This window comes from Trachypithecus francoisi, unplaced genomic scaffold (genome assembly GCF_009764315.1).
Source record: "Trachypithecus francoisi isolate TF-2019V2 unplaced genomic scaffold, Tfra_2.0 Lachesis_group15, whole genome shotgun sequence".
Taxonomy (NCBI): domain Eukaryota; kingdom Metazoa; phylum Chordata; class Mammalia; order Primates; family Cercopithecidae; genus Trachypithecus; species Trachypithecus francoisi.
Window position 1 is genome coordinate 22779240 of NW_022681460.1, and position 23467 is coordinate 22802706.

Consider the following 23467-nt stretch of genomic DNA (forward strand, 5'->3'; position numbering starts at 1 on the left):
CTTTGAAACCACTGAGAACAAAGATACAACATACCAGAATCTCTGGGACACATTTAAAGTAGTATATAGAGGGAAATTTATAGCACTAAATGCCCACAAGAGAAAGCAGGAAAGATCTAAAATTGACACTCTAACATCACAATTAAAAGAACTAGAGAGGCAAGAGCAGACACATTCAAAAGCTAGCAGAAGGCAAGAAATAACGAAGATCAGAGCAGAACTGAAGGAGATAGAGACACAAAAAGCCCTCCAAAAAATCAATGAATCCAGGAGTGGTTTTTGAAAAGATCAACAAAATTGACAGACCACTAGCAAGACTAATAAAGAAGAAAAGAGAGAGGAATCAAATAGATGCAATAAAAAATGATAAAGGGGATATCACCACCGACCCCACAGAAATACAAACTACCATCAGAGAATACTATAAACACCCCTACACAAATCAACTAGAAAATCTAGAAGAAATGGAAAATTTCCTGGACACTTACACTCTCCCAAAACTAAACCAGGAAGAAGTTGAATCCCTGAATAGACCAATAGCAGGCTCTGAAATTGAGGCAATTATTAATAGCCTACCCACCAAAAAAAGTCCAGGACCAGATGGATTCACAGCTGAATTCTACCAGAGGTACAAGAAGGAGCTGGTTCCATTCCTTCTGAAACTATTCCAATCAATAGAAAAAGAGGGAATCCTCCCTAACTCTTTTTATGAGGCCAACATCATCCTGATACCAAAGCCTGGCAGAGACACAACAAAAAAGGAGAATTTTAGACCAATATCCCTGATGAACATCGATGCAAAAATCCTCAATAAAATACTGGCAAACCGGATTCAGCAGCACTTCAAAAAGCTTATCCACCATGATCAAGTGGGCTTCATCCCTGGGATGCAAGGCTGGTTCAACATTCGCAAATCAATAAACGTAATCCAGCATATAAACAGAACCAAAGACAAGAACCATGATTATCTCAATAGATGCAGAAAAGGCTTTTGACAAAATTCAACAGCCCTTCATGCTAAAAACGCTCAATAAATTCGGTATTGATGGAACGTACCTCAAAATAATAAGAGCTATTTATGACAAACCCACAGCTAATATCATACTGAATGGGCAAAAACTGGAAAAATTCCCTTTGAAAACTGGCACAAGACAGGGATGCCCTCTCTCACCACTCCTATTCAACATAGTGTTGGAAGTTCTGGCTAGGGCAATCAGGCAAGAGAAAGAAATAAAGGGTATTCAGTTAGGAAAAGAAGAAGTCAAATTGTCCCTGTTTGCAAATGACATGATTGTATATTTAGAAAACCCCATCATCTCAGCCCAAAATCTCCTTAAGCTGATAAGCAACTTCGGCAAAGTCTCAGGATACAAAATTAATGTGCAAAAATCACAAGCATTCTTATACACCAGTAACAGACAAGCAGAGAGCCAAATCAGGAATGAACTTCCATTCACAACTGCTTCAAAGAGAATAAAATATCTAGGAATGCAACTGACAAGGGATGTAAAGGACCTCTTCAAGGAGAACTACAAACCACTGCTCAGTGAAATCAAAGAGGACACAAACAAATGGAAGAACATACCATGCTCATGGATAGGAAGAATCAATATTGTGAAAATGGCCATACTGCCCAAGGTTATTTATAGATTCAATGCCATCCCCATCAAGCTGCCAAAGAGTTTCTTCACAGAATTGGAAAAAACGGCTTTAAAGTTCATATGGAACCAAAAAAGAGCCCGCATTGCCAAGACAATCCTAAGTCAAAAGGACAAAGCTGGAGGCGTCACGCTATCTGACTTCAAACTATACTACAAGGCTACAGTAACCAAAACAGCATGGTACTGGTACCACAACAGAGATATAGACCAATGGAACAGAACAGAGTCCTCAGAAATAATACCACACATCTACAGCCATCTGATCTTTGACAAACCTGACAAAAACAAGAAATGGGGAAAGGATTCCCTATTTAATAAATGGTGCTGGAAAATTGGCTAGCCATAAGTAGAAAGCTGAAACTGGATCCTTTCCTTACTCCTTATACAAAAATGAATTCAAGATGGATTAGAGACTTAAATGTTAGACCTAATACCATAAAAACCCAGAAGAAAATCTAGGTAGTACCATTCAGGAAATAGGCATGGGCAAGGACTTCATGTCTAAAACACCAAAAGCAATGGCAACAAAAGCCAAAATTGACAAATGGGATCTAATTAAACTAAAGAGCTTCTGCACAGCAAAAGAAACTACCATCAGAGTGAACAGGCAACCTACAGAATGGGAGAAAATTTTTGCAACCTACTCATCTGGCAAAGGGCTAATATCCAGAATCTATAAAGAACTCAAACAAATATACAAGAAAAAAACAAACAACCCCATCAAAAAGTGGGCAAAGGATATGAACAGACATTTCTCAAAAGAAGACATTCATACAGCCAACAGACACATGAAAAAATGCTCATCATCACTCGCCATCAGAGAAATGCAAATCAAAACCACAATGAGATACCATCTCACACCAGTTAGAACGGCAATCATTAAAAAGTCAGGAAACAACAGGTGTTGGAGAGGATGTGGAGAAAGAGGAACACTTTTACACTGTTGGTGGGATTGTAAACTACTTCAACCATTATGGAAAACAGTATGGCAATTCCTCAAGGATCTAGAACTAGAAGTACCATATGACCCAGCCATCCCATTACTGGGGATATACCCAAAGGATTATAAATTATTCTACTACAAAGACACATGCACACGTATGTTTATTGCGGCACTATTCACAATAGCAAAGACTTGGAATCAACCCAAATGTCCATCTGTGACAGACTGGATTAAGAAAATGTGGCACATATACACCATGGATACTATACAGCCATGAAAAAGGATGAGTTTGCGTCCTTTGTAGGGACATGGATGCAGCTGGAAACCATCATTCTTAGCAAACTGTCACAAGAACTGAAAACCAAACACTGCATGTTCTCACTCATAGGTGGGAATTGAACAATGAGATCACTTGGACTCGGGAAGGGGAACATCACACACTGGGGCCTATCATGGGGAGGGGGGAGGGGGGAGGGATTGCATTGGGAGTTATACATAATATAAATAATGAATTGATGGGTGGTGACGAGTTGATGGGTGCAGCACATCAACATGGCACAAGTAGACATATGTAACAAACCTGCACGTTATGCACATGTACCCTAGAACTTAAAGTATAATAAAAAAATAATAATAATAAATAAATAAATGCTTTTTTGACATACTATTTAAATGTTTTACTGACATATTATTTAATCTGTGTAATAATCCTATGTATAGGTCATATAACACCTACTTTAAAATGATGAAATAAGGCTCAGAAAATTTAAATAAATTGCCAGAGATCACGCAGACAATCAAAAGCAGAGCTAAATTTCTAACCCAGGTTTATCTAACTCCAAAGCCCATGCTCTTAATCACACTGTAGTTTACATTGAATTATGTAAATGAGTGAGCATCATTATTAAGTGAATGAGTATATAACTTATTTTCTTTTAGCCATTTCAAGGAGTCTATTTTCCATCACATGGAAGATAATTTCACAATAATATGACTGTTCTTCTCTCATAGCCATAAGATGATGAAAAGAAATCATTTAAAGTGCATTTTCTTAACTAGAAATTTCTTTTGTTTGGCAGAATGATTATAATAACTGTCACACTTATTCACTTAGGAAAATAAAAGTAGTCAAAGAGGAGAATAACTTTATAAAGTGATATTTTCAGCAGCAAGGGTGGCCTCTTTTTCTTCTCTTCAACACAGTTATTTCTAGTTAATTGTACCAAGGGAGGGAATATCATGAATTTTGTACTTTGTAATTAGTGACCAACATTTTTCTCAAGGTGCTAATTTTCTATTAATGAGCAATTGCTGTGTTTGTTTGGCATTATAAACTGAAGTGTGTACTTTAAAAAATTAGTTAAAATATCTGATTGTGATCCTCCCAGAAGGTAATAGAAAGAAACCTATTGAAATGATCCATAGCTTTATTTTTTTTGTTAAACATAATTATATTGCTTGATAATATGTACTAATCATCAAGAGTCATAGTAAGCATATAATCTACTCACCAATTGAAATCTTATAGCTCAGGGAGATTTTTTGTTTTATTTTAATAAGCGATCTCTTTGCAAATTAATAGATTTTTAAATTGTTGGGATAATTATAATGGGGCTTATTCTCATACTTTCATACATACTAAAAACTGCTTTAGACAATTTTTTGAAAATATTTCCACATTATATGCAGGCTTTGGAAAATAGGAACCACAGCTATAAGCATATTTGCTGTGTTAGAACATGAAGCAAAGGTTAATTTCTTGATTTAATGTTTCCTCTGAGACAGAGCTTCTACCTAGCTTTTCATCAACATTTCCATTTAGTGTGACCAAAATGAATAGTGACCAAATCAGAATTCTAGAGCTTATAGAAATGCTGAGTTCATCCTCCAGCCTCTACGCTGAAATGTGGTTAATTCTCCCCTGGCCGAAGTCCCTCTCAATGTAATGCTGTTCATTTCCCAAAGGTTTCTTCTTCTTCCCTTATGTAAACATGACTGTAAGTCTACAATGACACATTGTAGGAGCATCCCCACTTATGCAATGTTGGAATGAAGCAGAGATTGGTACCCTGTATCCTTTTTTTGATCATTCGAGTTTGGAGAAATCCCTATTCTGAGCTTCTCTACAAAGAGAATATCTCAGGTGCTTTTCTTGCCTTGCAGCACCAATTCCTCTTCTGTTAATATCACATATTTTCACTTGAGGAAAACCCTCCTCCCAGACATTATTTAGGTGGAATTGCTCCCATTTCCACTTCCTTGACTTGAAAGGAAAACACACACACCAAGACCCAAAAAACAAGTGCTTAAGTGCTTGGCAGACAAACCCAAATTTTCAGGCTTCTAGAGCTCACATTCTTGATCTGACCACCCCAAGATCCTAGTTTACAGGTCACCTTCAGGATATTTGCCATAGATGAATACCACCTGTTCTGTAATTTACTTAATATTTTTTCTCTAATTTGATTTTGTTAAGTAAACTTTCTATTTTGAAATGATTTTAAATTGACATGCATTTGTAAGAAATAATATAGAGATGCATTTGCAGGTGATAATAACATCCATTTGTAGGAAATAATATAGAGATCCTTTTACCTGGTTTTCCTCAATGGTAGCATCTTGCAAAACTACAGTACCACATCCCAACTAGGATATTGACATTAATACAGTCTACCAATCTTAGTTGGATTTTGCTGCTACTCAGTTTTACATGAGCTTTAGATACCAGATACATAGATTGACATGTCCTCATTTGCATCAATTAGGATTTATCTGGCACAAATATGAGCATCTTTGCTCATTGGTGTGCACTTGTTTTCTAAGTCTCAGTAGATTATACATTTTTAATTTTTTTATCACTAACTTCTAAGTTTTAGTCTGATAGATTTTCCTAATTACTTTCTTGCTATTTGGTAACTATTGATCAGAGTGGCTAGTCACCCATAAAGAGTGCTATTGCAAAAAATTTAAAAAGACATACCTCCTCAAGAAAACACAGTGTGGACAAGACTTTGCTAGCAGAATATGGTTGGATTACAACCCCATTTGTCTGCTCTGCCAGTTAGCCTTGTGCTGGGCATGGCTTTCACAATCGTATATGACAATAGTGGGATTTTATAGTTATTGTTCTCCTTTTTTTGGATGATTTTGTCTTATTTTCCACAAGTATTGATATATAGCATTTTCTACAAAATTCAGTTCTAAGTATTTTAATTTTTATTATGCTCATCTCTCATCCACTGGTTACCAAAAATACGTATTTTAAAATTTCCAGCTTTACAAAGCTTATTTATTCTCTGATAAATAAGCTTTCTAACTTAATTATGTCATGATTAAAGAATGTGGTCTGTATAATAGCAGTTCTTCAAAATTAATTTAGTCTTGAGATAATGCAGTCCATTCTATTTCCTTGTATTGCAGTCTAGCACACGTTCAGATTTTGAAAATGTCGAAGCATTCTTAAAGTTTCTTTCCGTGTTCTTATGTCCACTAAACCAAATTTGTTAGCTTTGTTACTCACATTTTCTAAATCTTTACTAAATATTGCTTTCTTGCCCTTGCGATAGAGAAATAACTGTTAAAATTTTTCATGATGAAAATTCTCAGTTGTCCCTTATAGTTCTGTTAATAATAATTTGTGCATCACCTGTTAAATTTTACATCATATATTTTGAGGCTCTTTTATCAGTGCATGGAAGTTTAGAATTGTCATATATGGAGACCTTTTACATTATACAAGTACTCTTTTTATCCTTAAAAGTGCTTTCTTAAAAATTCAAGTAAATTTTAATTTTAACGTAATATTAAAGTCACCCATATTAACAGTCACTCCAGATTTATTTGACTAGTATTTGCTTCATATTTCTTTTTCCATTCTATTTTCAGACTCCAAGTGTTTTATGATTTAGGTGTGCCTCTTCTTTATAACTTGTGACCTACTTTTTAAAATCCAGAATGCAACTGCTGTTTTTAGATGGATATATTTAATACATTTATATTCATTGTGAACACAAATATGTTTAGACTTACATTACTATTTAATATTGTGTTTTTAATTGTCATACATTTTCTCTGCTGTTTCTGTCTTCCCTTTCCCAACCTTTTCTTCCCTTCTTTTGTCGTAATTTTTTTCCCTTCTGCCATTTCTCCCGTTCCCTATTTTATACATCATAACTGTATTTCTGTATTTCTAGTATCTATTCTTGAAATGTTATAAGACATATTGCTCTCAGTATAATTTTAATTTTTTGGTAAATAATTTGTCTCATCCAGTTTTTTCGCAGATATATAAAATATATTCAATAGCTTCACTATAATATGTCTAGGGCTAATTTGTTTAATGTTTAATTAGGAAAATTCTATATATATACACATTTAGAAAAGTAGCAGAATGAACACTTATGAATTATAAATATTCCCAACTTTCCCAATTATCAACTAATGGCCAATCTGGTTCACCTACATACTCCTCCCTTTCTTCAGATTATTTTGAAATGAATGCAAGACATCATATTACTTAATTTGCAAGTTATCACTGCAACATATGAGCATTTTTTAAATAAAAACTATCATATCATTAACACACATAAAATTATAGAAATGACTTAATGTTGCCAAATATTCGGTCAATTTAGAAGTCCTTGGTTGTTTATCTTTCTTACCTACACACACACTCACACTGATGCATGCACATAAACACACACACACCCAAGCGCACACAGACACACACACACACGCACTCCTTGATCAAATCCAAATCCAAATGAAGTCCATATTTATATTTTAAAATTGGATAATATGTGTCTTAAGTCTCAACTCCCTAAACAATTTTATTTGAGATATAGTCACCGGCAGATTTAAAAATTAAAACTGAATGCAGTCATCTTCTTTGTTATTCTTATTTAAAGATAATTCACGCTAGTCCCAGTAAATATTATGCTTGTTACTTTTCAATAGGTATTCTCTATTAAATTAATAGTGTTTCCTTTTTTTTCTTATTTGCGGTTAATTATTTTATTTAAAAACCATGAATTGTATTGAATTTTGTTATCACATTTTATTGCATCTCTCTTTTCTATTATTGAGATAAACATGGGTATCGCTTTTATATCTGCTGATACATTTAATTACATTAATAGATTTTAAAAATACAAACATAGGTAGCTGAGTTGCTGTGTGTGTGTGTTGATCTCATTCTTTAATTTCTCTGAGTCTTTTTCTATTGGCTGTTGTTTGTTCTCTTTCATTTTGCCTTATTTCCTTCTGTTTCATTTTATGTTGAACTTTAAAAAATAATTTGTATAAACAATTTCATTCTAATCTTATGTTATTTTTCTCCAGGCAGGATTTTCCTTGGCTCCTGTCACTTATTGTGGGTATCAGCAATCTGGAACCACCATAATCTAATCTCAGGACTTGAGCTTATCTAGTCCACCCAGTTGACTCAAAGCTGAACTGTGGTCTAGGTGAAGTTGGGTAGCTTCCAAATAATTTTTAACTCTTGTTGGGTTGGAGCCTGGCATTTAAAAATTAATTTCTGAATTTCCTATTATAAATTTTGATTTTTAAAGTTTCCTCTAGAAGCAATGGCACTCATGAATTATACTGTTTATTTTAATTTTTGACATTTTGTACATGTAATACTTTTCTTTCCTTATACAATACAAATTTTGGTCTCAGGAGCAAACGGAAAACTCATATTGAAATGTTTTCATTGTAAATACAGTCACATACCACATAATGATGTTTTGGTCAATAATAGACTGCATGTACAATCGTGTTCCCATAAAATTTTAATGGAGCCTAAAAACTTCTATTGCTTAGCGATCCTGTAGCCATCATAAAGTGTAGAGCAACACATTACTCATGTGTTTGTGGTGATGCTGGTGTAAAAACACCTACTGCACTGCCATTCATACAAAAACACAGCACATAGAACAGTACATAATACTTGATAATGATATTAAACAACCATGTTACTAGCTTATGTATTTATAATACTATACATACTTTTTATCATTATTTGAGAGTGTGTTTCTTCTACTTACTAAAAATAAGAGTTAACAGTAAAACAACCTCAGGCAGGTCCTTCAGGAGGCATTTCAGAAGAAGGCATTGTTATTTTAGGAGATGACAACTCTATACATGTTACTGCCCCTTAAAACCTTCTAGTGGGACAAGATGTGGAGGGGGAAGACAGTGATATGGTTGATCCTGACTTTGTGTGGGCCTAGGCTAATGTGTGTGTTTGTGTCTTAGTTTTTAATAAGAAAGTTTAAAATGTCAAAACTTTTTAAAAGTTAGAAGTAGAAAAATGCTTGTAGAATAAAGACATAAAGACTATTTTGTACAGCTCTGCAATGTGTGTGTGTGTTTTAAGTTGTGTTATAGCAAAATAGTAAAAAATAAGAAATTTTTTCAAATTAAAAAGTATATAACGTGATAAAGTCAACTGGGCACAGTGACTCCTACCTTTAATCCCAACACTTTGGAAGGCTGAGGTGGGAAGATCTCCTGAGCCCAGGAGTTCACAACCAGCCTGAGCAACATTGTGAGATCCTGTCTTTACAGGAAAGTAAAACAATTTGCTGGGCATGATGGTACACAGCTTGTAGTCTCAGCTACAAGGGAGAATGAGATGGGAGGATTGCTTCAGCCTGGGAGGAAGAGGCTGTAGTGAGCCATGATCTCACTGCACTCTAGTCTGGATGACAGAGGGAGACCCCGTCTCAAAAAAAAGTTATGATAATCTAAGGTCAGTTCATTATTGAAGAAAGAAAAATAGTGCTTTAATAAATTTAGTGTAATCAAAGTTCACAGAGTTCATAAAGACTACAGGAGTATACAGCAATGCCCTAGGCTTTCACATTCATCCACCACTCACTCACTCACTTACTCGCTCACTCACTGATGCACCTAGAGCAACTTCCAGTCCTGCAAGCTCCATTCATAGTCAGTGCCCTATAGAGAAGTGCCATTTATTGTTTTTATACTGTATTTTTACTGTATCTTTTAAATTATTTTTATATTTATAGACACCAGTTCAGCTTCGAGTCAACTGGGTGGACCAGATAAGCTCAAGTCCTGAGATTAGATTATGGTGGTTCCAGATTGCTAATACCCACAATAAGTGACAGGAGCCAAGGAAAATCCTGTCTGGAGAAAAATAACATAAGATTAGAATGAAATTTGTTCAAATATGCATCTTGAGTACAGCATTATTGGTACAAAGCTATATAGGGCTCTGACTTGAAATAGCTGTTTTGAGAGACTTATATATTTGAGAGGACTTATCTGGAATCAGATAAGCATATTTTCATATCATCGCCTGTATATGGGAACAATGGTGCAAAGGGAAAATGATTATTTAAACTTGATCCATGATGGCCACTAAAATGTGTATGCTGATTTAAAGAGACACTGTGAAAATGATTTCAGGCAGAAAATTGTCAGTTCTCAGAAAATACAGTGCTCTGGATGGGATGTAATATCAGGAAGGTCAAATCTATGCAACACTTGTGTAAGTTAACTAAATCGAATAAGACTAAAATATTTCCTTCTAATGTAACAAGCTGAACATTAATTTAGTCCTTCTTGCATTCAGGCAATTGCAGGATTCCTTGAAATACTGAAGTCATGTTTGCACACAGAAAGGGAAGTCTAGTTTGCTTGGATAGATTTTAGAGTTTCACTGAGATTTACAGCCCAATGCCAACCCTAGAGACTTAGCTTTATTGTGGGACTCAAAACAAATGTGGCTTAGTCACCAGAACATGTTAATTCCTACAAAAATTCCGGCATATTTTCAGAAAGTACTGTGCTAAATTCTAAATATAAGGGTCTTTAATGGGGCTTAGGGAATGTCACATTAATAGTGTAAAAATGGACAGTTTCAGGTATAGAGAAATATCCATATTTGTATATGAAGAAAGTACCTGCTCACAAGGTTATTATTGGAATCGGTGGCAAAAAAGTGGACATTAGAGTGAATATATGGCAGGGTGGTCAGTGGAACTTGGGTAGTAAATCTCTAACTACAGTGTCCAAGGGCCCATGCACTGTTTCAACAGGCCATCTGCTGAGTGGCAGGAGTGGGAAACTTGGGGGCTCATAAATAGCTCAGTCAAAGCTGTCTAGACACTTTTCGATCAACAGTAAATAAGCACTGACTACATCAATAGCTCTAGGAGGTCCTCCAACTCTTATTGTTGTTGAAGGTTATCAGGTCTTAGTAAAAGTAGGTGGTGTAATCAGTCTTCTGGTAATAGACTCCCTTCTTAAAGTTTAGACCTGAGATGGGCTTAGGAAGCTGCAATTGACTCATTTGCCACTTGAATGAAGATCCCAGGTAAGCAACAGGGCAATCCTCTTTGGAGGAGAGCTAGGTTAGGTACTTAACTGGAGACTATACCCAGAGATCTGCTTCTAGTATTGGAGGGTGGTAACAAAAAGTAACTTTATCACAGAGAGTAAGGGGTGAGTAAGGAGAGAAAGATGATCCAGTTCTTTACTATGATGTGATGAAGGTGTCAGTGACTCACTGACACCACAGAAGCCTTGTCTTGGGCAGGAGAAAGGGGATATTGTTGAGTGGGGAGTTGGCGCTAACAACGACGTCTTGGCTTCCAAGGAAATATTTCCATTTTCCTGTATGCCAAAGAGGGTTTAATCTGATTACTCAACTTCTTCTTTCCCTCCTTTCTCAACACTGAATATCGTAATGTTTACTACTCTAGATTCTTTGATTTTTTGATGCTGTAAATTGAAATAAAATGGAGAAAAAGATCTATAACTCTAAAAAGTAGAGAAAACCAAGAGTGACTTAAGATTAGAGATTAAATTGATAAATACAATGAAATGCTAAGAAGGTTCAAAGTTACTAGGAGGAAGAGAGAAAGAGAGACTGGGGGGAACTTAGGATATATTTTTACAAAGAATATGTAAGTGGAGTAACTATAGGGACCACGGTAAATAGTTGGGAGAGGAAAGAAAATATGTACAAGTGGCAGATCATATTTTCCAAAGATAATTGCAACTTCTTGCATTCCACATGCTCTTCTTCAAGATGAGCTTGACATTACCCCCATCAAGAGGGGGAACCACATGTCTAATCTTCTAGGATCTGGACAGGGTCTTGTTGCTGTCTGACCAAGAGTACAATACAAAGGATGTCATGTGACTTTTGAAGCTAGATCAGAAACGGCTAAATGGCTTCCACCTATTACTCTGGGAACATCGTTCAGAGCCCAGCTGCTCCCTCTCAGAACCCAGTTGCCATGCTCAGAGAAGCCCAACCACACAGAAAAGCAGCAGTGCTGTGTCCAGTAGGAAATCTCAGCTAGGCCTAGTCTTTGAGTCGTTTTAATGAAGGCATTAGGTATGAGAAGCTTCCAGGTTATTCTAGCCCAGAGCCAACTGTGGATCAAGTCATTGTGGAGCAGATACACCCATCCTTACTTTGCCCATTTGAATTCCTGAACCACAGAACCCATGAGCCTAATAAAATAACTGTTTTTATGCCACTGATCTTGAGGTGGTTTATTATGCAACAATAGATAACAGGAAGAGTAATGCTGTACATTTGTATTCCTCTAATGATCTTGATGAGATTTAATAAAAATGGGATTATCTTTTAATTACATTTGGCTGTTGAACAGTGCTTACTGAAAATATTGTAGTTTGGAAGGCTGAACTAACCAGAATGGTTACTAATGTAGTAAACTTGATTTTCAGTTCAATTCAACTAGCATATGATTAGTGATAAACATGTAAAAAGCACTCACCAGGCATTCTAACTTTGATTTCATTATTTTATTATCTATTTAAAACTCAAAGTTCTAACCAAGAAATATTCTTGACATAATGGTCCTTGAAGGACCAACTTTGAGCTTTAAGATCTAGAAAAAAAATGCTTAGTGATATGGTTTGACTTTGTGTCTCCACCCAAATCTCATCTTGTAGCTCCCATAATTCACACATGTTGCTGGAGGGACCCAGTGGGAGAAGGTTAAATCATGGGGGCATGTCTTTCCTATGCCGTTCTTGTGATAGTGAATGGGTCTCACAAGACCTGATGGTTTTAAAAATGGGAGTTTTCCTGCACTAGTTTTTTTTAAATTTTTGCCTGCTGCCATCCATGAAAGACGTGACTTGCTCCTCCTTGCCATCCGCCATGATTGGGAGGCCTCCCAAGCCATGTGGAACTGTAAGTCTGATAAACCTCTTTCTTTTGTAAATTTCTCGGTCTCGGTTATGTCTTCATCAGTGGCATTAAAATAAACTAATATACTTTGGACCACACAGATATCTTTCTGGTGCAAACCCATTATCAAAGTCTATGACATATTATTGATGAAAGAATTATAGTAAATGTATTTCAGAAAACTAAATTTGGACCACCACCTCATTATGCATGCAAGTAAAATTTGTGAAAATTTATGTGCCTATGGAAAAATCACTTCAGATTTTCTGTGAATCCTAAACTTTTACTAAAATATATTTGTGGTATTAACAATGATTTTCAAGTAGTTCTTCAATGTTCTCAACACAGATTTTTTTTTTCCAGTTGCTTTTCACTCTTTCTGGCAGCTGATCTGCTGTTACCTGAGGATTTGAGCCTTCACCAGCTGCTGTAAAAAGATTGTCATCCAGTCTAATGGGACTCTGATTGAGGAAGATTGTTCTAATCAAAAGCCTAAATTGGACTTTATTTTTCACAAAATCCAGAGGACTATTGACATTTCGTAGTGAATTTTGAAACTCTTGTTATATCCCAGGGTCTCATAAATAAAATTTTCTAATAGTATGTCCCCAAATAAATGGTTATTATTACATTTTAATGTATCTTAATGGGCACACCAAGAACTAAATATGAAATCATTCTATTCTGCCCAAGAACATCAAGACGAATCAGAAACCAGCCTTATATGACCTTAGAGGATGTTAAAGAAATTTCTTTCTTCAAATGAAAGTATATTTTTTTATCTGTATAGCAAGGTCAAGTATCTTATGGAATATAACCTTCTTTCAAATCAGAATTACAGAAATAAAAAACTATTCTTCAAGTTAAATTTTTTAATTTCCTCCAAAGTTTGCATAAACCAAGATGCAACAACTCTTTGAAAGCAGCGTTCGTACTGTTACTTCAACTTAGCACACCACATCTGGCTCATAGTAGGCCTCAAATTTTTTTCCTCAAAATGAATTGAGTAGAACATAGAACTAAATCCTGAGTTTCACATGTGAACAATACTGACTAATGTGAGAGCCAGGCACTGCCCCCAGGCCCTGCCAATAAAAAGTAAGTAACTTCCTTTTTTACAGGAAATTTCAAAACTGTAAGCTTCTTAGTACCCATAGTATACATATAAAATTTTAGTTACACTGCACTAGAAACCTGGAGAATCCCTAAAATCTCATTGTTTTTGTTGTTGGTGGTGGTGTTGGTGTTAGTTCTTTGGTATTTAATGAGGAAAATGCTAACAGATGTTTAGTCCTTTTTTCTTTTTCTTTTTTTTTTTTTTTAAGTTCCTGAATACATGTGCAGACATGCAGGTTTGTTACATAGGTAAATGTGTGCCATGGTGGCTTGCTGCACCTATCAATCAACCCATCACCTAGACATTAAGCTCTGCATACATTAGCTATTTATCCTGATGCTCTTCCTTCTCCCACCTCCGACAGGCCCCAGTGTATGTTGTTTCCCTCCCTGTGTCCATGTGTTCTCATTACTCAGCTCCCACTTAAAAGTGAGAACCTGCAGGCTGGGCTCTGTGGCTCATGCCTATAATCCCAGCACTTTACAAGACTGAGGTGGGTGGATTACCTGAGGTCAGGTGTTTGAGACCACCCTGGCCAACATGGTGAAATCCTGTCTCTACTAAAAATACAAAAATTAGCCAGGCATAGTGGTGCATGCCTGTAGTCTCAGCTACTCGGGAGGCTGAGGCGGGAGAATCTCTTGGACCTGGGAGGCAGAGGTTGCCGTAAGCCAAGATCGCACCACTGCAATTCAGCCTGGATGGCAAGAGTGAAACTTCACCTCAAAAAAGAAAAGTGAGATTTTCTGTTCCTGTGTTAGTTTGTTCCATGTCCCTGCAAAGGACATGATCTGATTTTATTTGTTTGTTTTGGTTTATTTTATGGCTGCATAGCAATCCATGGTGTATACATACCACATTTTCTTTATCCAGTCTATCACTGATGGGCATTTTGGGTTGATTCCCTGTCTTTGCTATTGTGAATAGTGCTGCAATGAACATATACATGCATGTGTCTTTATAATAGAATGATTTATATTCCTTTGTGTGAACACTTTACACTATCGGTGAGAATGTAAATTAGTCTAACTATTGTGGAAGTCTCACTGTTAATACAATTAATTTGGGAGGACAAGAGGGAGAGAGCCCTTTGAGTTCACAGAGACCTATGCAAAGCCAGTCCGATGTGAGCATGGCCCAGCATTTCAGGTCCTGAGAGTGGGACTAACCAGGTGAAGACCTAAGGTCAACCTAAGCCATGCATTCATTTATCCAAAAATATTTCTTGAGCACCTACTGTGTGCCTGCACTGAACTGGGTGCTGTTATAGAGTAAATAACATAGGTGATGTGAGCCTTTTCCTCACAGGTTTACAATCCCAATCATGGTTTGGTAGACAACAATGTGAGACCTTGACTCTACAAAATATTAAAAAATTAGCTGGGTGTGGTGGCGTACACCTTTGGTTCCAGCTACACGGGATGCTGCTGCAGGAGGATCACTTGAGACCAGGAAGTCGAGGCTACAGTAAGCTGTGTTTGTGCCACTCAATTCCAACCTGGACAACAGAGTGAAATCCTATCTCAAAAATAAATAAATAAATAAATAAACAAACAAACAAATACAATAAAAAGAAAAGAAACAAGGACATTCAATAGTTTCTGGATTAGAGTTAAAATGGACAAATTGTTCAGCCTGAATTGTGGGCTTTTAGTGGGGGAAATTCTGACAATTAGAAACGTAAAACAAGAATTGGTAGAAAAAAGAAACAATGATTAAAGCTAATTTAAATATGCTCAGTATATAAAAGAGGTTATAGTGTTAAAAACCAAAATAAAAATAGTACATAAAGTATTCTAAAAATTAGTTATTTTGCCCATATAAGTGGTCAATATTGTTTCTAAAAGTACTGTAAAGTGACCAATGTGTGAATCTGAGAGTGGAGTTGTTAACTTCCTAGATATATAAGATATACAGTGTTTATTAAAAAAATTATTTCAATAGTTTCTAGGGTACAAGTGTTTTTTGGTTACACAAAAAAGTTTTTAGTGGTGATTCCTGAGATTTTTAGTGCACCCATCGTGTCACCCAAGTAGTGTACACTGTACTCAATTTGTAGTCTTTTATCCTTCACCCTCTCCCAACCTTCCCTCTCAAGCCCCCAAAGTCCACTATATCATTCTTATGCCTTTGCATGCTCATAGCTTAGCTCCTACTTACAAATGAGAACAGACTATATTTAATTTTCCATTCTTGAGTTTAAAACTGGATTTTTAAATATAGACAAAAAAGGCACATGGCAGGGTGGGGGTGGGGTGGCATATTGTATAAGATATCTGTTTTTTCTGTGTTTTCTGTCCTGGACCTCTGGTGGCACAGTTTGGCTCACATTTGTGGACTGCTGTAGAACTCTTATTTGGTTTCCTGGTTAATGCTGTATGGGAAGTCATATGAGTCACACGCGAGGTTGTCTGTGACTCAAGAAAAGAAAAAAGGAAGAAAAAAAGAATGAAGAAAGGAAGGGAAGAAAGAAGAAAAGAAAGAAAGGAAAGAAGGAAGAAATAGTGGAAAAAAGAATGCCAGTTAAGATCCATTTTGGGAAACTGAACACAAGCCATACTGGGTTTGCCAGTGAAACTATACGCAGAGCCTAGCTCAATCCACTTCTGTCATTCACTAAATCCAATATGAGGCAGGGGAGGTTTTGGTAAGGAAGAAGTGCCCCGGGCTCTGTGGACACAAACTAAAGTAGATTTTAATTATAATGAGGTATGAAATTGGATTAATATTGAGTTAACTAAGAACAACAGATAACTTTCCGTGAAATAGATACTTTCAAGATCACTTGGAAAGGACAGATTTGGAGGGGGAAAGGATATATGAAGCGTTTAATGTGGAAAACGCATTATCAACCCAGTAATTTTTTATTTTCTCACAATATAAAGATTCCTTGATAATATATTGCAGAATAGAATTTCTAAAATATCATAATGACAAATGGACCTACAGCGAGTGTGGGGTAAAGATGCTGTTCAGTTGGGAGAACAATTACTAGTGCTGTTCATCTGTAATTAAGCGGTTTTGGGGCTGAAGAGAAATTCTCCCTTTATCTTATCTGTAAAGTGTAGCATTGACCCTAAAGAGTAGATCTTAGGTGATTTCAAAAAGGAACCAACACCGCTATAAAATGCATCACAGAGACCCTTTGTTCCAAACAGATGCACAAAATAAGTTGCTTTGTCCTGTAATACTTTGGATACGAACTGTGTTTTAGGGCAAAGGATGGATGACAGATCCTTTGCACTGATAGTATGAATTAAATGTGAAGCAAGTCACAAACTATTGTAACATTTACAACAAACAATTCAAAGAGTTAATGTCCAGATGAATGCAGACCTCTAAAGCAACAAGTAAACCACAGACACTTCAACAGAAAAAAGATGAAGGATAAAACTAGGAAATTCATGGAAGAAACAAAAATACTTAATAAAACATGTGATAAGTAACCAGGGAAATATAAATTTTAAAAATTAGATTTTTTTCTCATAAGATTGGGAAAAAATAAGAACTTATTGATAACTACTGATAGTTATGGTAAGAGAAAATAGCTACTCACATATATTTTTGGTAGGAATTTTGTAGCTTTATTCAAGGTCAAGTGGTAGTATTGAAATTAAAATGAAGCTCTCTTTCAATTCATGATTTAACTTTAAGCTATCAATCTCAAAGAAATGCTCACATGAAAACCCAAAGAAACATGGATGAAAATGTTCACTACTGAATAGTGGATGTGGATATGAAGTTATATTACATGGCCTTATCCTCAGGAAGTTTATGTTGTTAGGAAGTTAAGACTTATACCTAAGAAAATTAAAACCAGAATATTTAAATGTTCCAATCTAAGCAATGTGTAAATACGTGGAAGGAAAGAAAGATAATCATGATGTGAGTTTCGTAAGAAAGATTTTGTCAAGAAGGTAAAACGTCTAGTTAATAAAATTGTATATCTAGTTATTATTAAAAAGTGAGCATTTATTAATTAAAACCTAAGTTTTATGAAGTCAGGGTTGTTTTGTTTATTTCTTGCTCTTGCACAAAATCTGGAACAGTGCCCAGCACAGAGTAGGCAATGAGGACATATTTCTTGAAGAAATTAAATGATATAAAATTGTATAAAAATTTTAAATGAGAGTTTTTAGATATAAAGACAAATAAAATAACAACAAAAAGCAAAAAAAAAAACCCACAATAAAAATCAAAATAACCATAGGATTATTAGTGCATCATTATTATAGGCAGGCAAGAATAATAACAGCTGAATAAATGTATAACACTTTGTTCTATTTTGTGAAATATGCTTCTAAAATAATTTAAAATGACAGATAATTTTATCATTTTAAAAACAAAATAAACTCAAAACAATTCTCAAAGAGGTCCTAAAAGCAGTATGTTTACACATTAAAATAATATTCATCTCTTTACATTCTACATTAAAGTAATTGTTTGCTCTTTTTGTAAATAACATGTGTCTAAGCTGTCATTTGCTAAATGACATGTTACCATTCTTGTTATATCCCAAACCAAACTTTGCTGGAAAATTTATGTCTAACCTTGCTCTATTAAAAAGAGTGGTTGAGATTTCTTGTTTTTATTTGTAAAACTATAGATCAAGGATGTCGTGTAATCATACGCTAAAGAGAAAGAGTTGTCAAATCATAGTGTTGAAGTCCCTTAGAGATTGTCTGCTCCAATTCATTTTTATTAATCTCATAAATGGGTAAGCCAAGACTCAGAAAGGATGACTTACAGAGACTTCAAAATCAAAAGGACTTATGTATGAAGCAGTTGTGTACATTAACTGTAGAAGCCCAAAGATGTTTTTAACCTCTTTGGGCTTCAGTTTTCCCATTTATAAAATGGGCATAATAATACCTTCCTTTCCAGGTTTGGGAATAAAATGAGATAATATATGTAGTATACTTATCACCATGCTGTAGACGTTTACTCCCTCAGTAAACCCTTACTATTATAGACAATGTTAACTTTAGTTACTGTTGTTGCTAGCAACAATGCTCAAGGTGACACACCTTATGCAGATTAACTGGTACAGTTAGCGACAACCTGAGCTAAGCATCATTTAGTTCACTCATTTTCTAATTGATAATGCATCAAAACAAATCAAATGTTTACAAGTGGAATAAATGATAGTACACATCAAGCGGATACAAAACATCTAGGTGAGTATACAGCACATATTTCTAGAGGGAAATGGCAAAATTTTAGTAGCAGGCACTTTCTCTAGTTTGTAACCAAACATATAACTCTCAATACTCGTCATAAAATTTTCTGCTTTTTTTATTGTCAAAAAATATTCTGATCCGTGTTTGCTGCCCCAGCATAATTATTAACAATGTTTTATATTAATCTCAAAAGTCTTCCAGATTAGATAATAAATCATATAATAATCCTAGGCTTAAAGCAAATATATGCTCTCTAATTGACACAGCTTAAAAAAAAAAATTCTAGGCCAGGCACGGTGGCTCATGCCTGTAATTATAGCACTTTGGGAGGCTGAGGCAGGTGGATCACCTGAGGTCAGGAGTCCGAGACCAGCCTGGCCAACAAAATGAAACCCTGTCTCTAATAAAAATGCCAAAATTACCCGAGCATGGTGGTAGGTGCCTGTAATCCCAGCTACTCCGAAGGCTGAGGCAGGAGAATCACTTGAGCCCAGGAGGCGGAGGTTGCAGTGAGCTGTGATCATGCCATTGCACTCCAGCCTGGGCAACAAGAGAGAAACTCTGTGTTGTTTTTTTTTTTTCAAAAAAATAATTCTAATCATAAATAGGTCACAAGTGAGAAGGCTGCATTAGCGTGGCTTTATGATGAGGTATATTTTACCAGTGTTAGTTCATTTAGAAGTTAAATCTCCATTGAATGGGACTCAAAGTCCAAGAAAGAAAAAGTAATCAAGTCATCTACAACACATAATTGGAGATTTTATTAATTATGTCAGAACATCTTATCAAAGCATAAGAGGTAACATCCTTGCATAAAAATCTTTAAAATCAAATGGTTCATTGGTATGTAGCACCATAAACCCAAATGTGAGCTGAACAAGAAGTTTCATTTCCTTTTAAAATAAAAGTTTATTGGTTACATATTAATACCTGTGGAAAGCTATAGAACTTGCCTAACCATATCCTAGGAATATAAACTGTTAATAAATAAGGTGCTGCCAAACCTAGGCAGCCTACCTTGTCATTATCAATCTGGCTTCCTAAAATACTTTCTTGCCTCTAATACATCATTGGTCAGGTTGATAAAGCCATTTTTCTTTTTTCTGACAGGTTAGAGCCCTGCATTCCAGAATGAGGCGCATTATTAGCCAAGACATTGCTTATAATGTTGAACTCATTGAAGTTTACCTCTGTATGTGGGTAAATGAATACACATTTGTGGAAGTGTTTCCAAATAATTTTGTGCTAATAATAATTCTGTTAGATGCCTATACTTCTTAAATTGTCTTAAAGTAAGTTTTCACTATCATTATTCAGAAAATTCTTTTTCAAAAGCAACTTTGAGCCATTAGATTTTCTCTTCATCGTTAAGAAATTCACACTCCGGTGTGGGGCAATGAATCATGAAGACGCAGAAGCCCAGAGATGAATGGAGACAGGCAGAGGCTATGAATTTTCCACAAATTGGATCCTTGTGAAACTGGATTGTATCATAATAAACAGTAAATAAGTATAGTTGACATTCAGAAAAATCAAGAGAAATCATCCAGAAAATAGATGTATTTCAAACAGGAAAGCAAATGTTAGTGTTACATAGATAATAATAATTATTAAAATAATATGACTATCACAGACCAGGTGCTGGAGCAACATTGCTTTATTGCAGAGGTCTTCACAGTCAATAGGAGTTTCTTGCAAAATCTTAAGCAATGAGTCAGCATTCACAATTTACTTTTTGAGGAGAGGCTGAAGGTCACAGACACAGAGCATTAAAGGAGCAGGCTAATATCATAACCCTTAGTGTTATACTGGGATCACTGGATATCCACAGTGAAGGTTTTTCCTCATTCTCTGTTCAGCACCAACTAGAATCAGGCTACTTCACTGCACATAGAATTATGCAGCTAAATTTCCAGGCTTTTTGTGAAACGTTAAAGCTTTCTATGTCTGTAAGTTTCTGAATCCCCTTAGTTTATTTAGGTTTCTATGTCTTTAAGCAGAGCTGTCGGAAGAAGTTAGTTTTTAAAAGATTACACCGAAATGGGAAAGCAAAAAGCCAGAACAATCAAGTCAGCATGATTTTTTTATTCAACCACACAAGGAGTCATATTGCTAAGAATCTCAGAGTGTATTGCCTAGAGAAAGAGAGAGGGGGAAAAAAGCATTAGATTCTGCTGGAAGAGTGTTAAAAAGGAGGGCATTCCCTTTTCTTTCAGTTAAAAAATTCATCTACATATATTTTATAACTAAAGGTTGCCTGTAATGACTTTTTCACAGAAGTATGTAATTAAATGATGCACATTATAAAAATAATGACTGAAATAAGGAACGAATTCACAGTTTGGGGATTCTCTTAATAAATCCTGTGTGACAGGTGCCAATTATGATCATTGCAGCTGCCTCATTTGCTTGCATGTTCTTCTCTATCTCACTTCTCACTCACAGTTTTGGCATCTTGTTCTTTTTTGTACATCTTCTCAATTATCTCTGGTTTGAATCATTTCCCAATCACGAGAAGGATCAGCCTACTCCCAACACACATTCAAGTGACGTCTTTGAAATGTCAGCTTCCTTAATCAAAGACGGTTGAGGATAAATCTCAGCCAAGTCTCCCAAGAAGGACAAGCAGCACTCAGGCCTCTTCTCTGAGTCCTCCATGAATTTTTGGCTTCCTTAAAGTGATCATTCTCTAAGGCTCTCAGGACATTCCCCTGTTGCAGGGCTTAGTTTTTAAATAACATTTCAGTTGTCTGTTTACTTTCCCCTCTTCCTGTTATACTTATGCTCTAAGAGAATAAAGATTATGTGTTTCCTTCATTGGAATATTTGAAATCCTAGCACCTATCTGTGTCAAACACATAGTAAAGCTCTATAAATACTTGTTGAAGAAAGGAATGGAGGCACTGATTAATCAATTATCTAGTTAACTAGGAAGCTACTGGAGATAATACTTTTGGTAACTGTTTACTTTCCTGACGTATACTTAGGGATCAGCTGAAACTGTTTCTAGCTCATTTTACCTGTTTGTTGACATATCATGTATAACATTCATTTGTTCATTGACAAGAAAATGTATTACCTATTATCCAGCAGGAACAATTTTAACCCATTTATGCCTATTTGTTCATTGACAAGAAATGGTATTTATTGAGTACCTATTATGCAGGAGGAACTATTTTAACCTATTTATGCCTGAAGTGAAATTTTTTGAATTTTTGCAGTCAGACCTTGGCAATTACCTTGAGCAGTAGGATATAAATAACTCCCACATGCTTAGTGTTCCAATAATAGAACACTAGGCTAAATGGGTTGTACCAGGGAAGGACTGATTAAAAAAAAATGAACCAAATATCCTATCTTCAGGGACCCTAGAAATGGTACAGCAAAAATTAGAATAATAATGTAGGAAATAATAGAGTATGGTATTTTCAATTGTGAGTTGGTGGGAGGCATCTCAGGGAAGATAACCATCTGAGCAGAGACCAAAATGAAGGGGCAGACTAAGTGAACACTTAGAGGAAGAAAGTTCTCAGCTTTTGTCCAGAGAAAGATATGGAATCTTTGTAGGGTTTTGAACAGAAGACTACTGTGATATGATTTCCACTTTTAAAGGATTCTTCTGCATATTATGGAGAACAGAATGAAATCAGGAAGATTTGTAGAGAACTACTACCATCCTTTAGGAGACAGCTGATTGTTTGGTGTGAAACTCCTGTAGTGGTGGTAACAAAATGTTGTAAATGTAAAATATATTTTGAGGATAGAACCAACAGAATAGACTAGATATGCAATATGAGATAAAGTGGAGTCAGTAATTTCTCTATTTTTCTTCCTGCTGAGCAACTGGGGTGAATGAAGGTGGCATTTACTGTGATGAGGAATGCTAGGGAATTAGGAGTCTAGTTAGTTTCTGGTTATGTTTGGGATGTCTATTAGACATCATAACAGAGATCTTAAGTAGGAAGTTGATTATGAGGCTACAGTTCAAAGTTTAAAGGTCTGGGCTGGAGATATAATTCCTGATGCCATCTGCATACCCATATTGTTGGAGTAGAAAGATCACCACCTGGGAAATGAGTTTATTTATGGTCTCTAGTTAAATGTCCTGTGTTATCTTTGAATCTTTTAATTTTTTCTTAGCATGATTTTTCATCCTAAAGACTAATTATTTTCAAACTCAGTTTAAATGTCACTTTCTCATGAGGCATTTCCTGACTTTCTAGAGAGATGAAATACAATTTCTATAAATGCCAGTATCACCAGTGTTACTAATTAGCCCTCAGTAACACACATTGCATTTCTATAACTTCATAAAAAGTATTATGTTGCATGATTCTTGAAGTCAAGGGTTGTTTTATTTTAGTG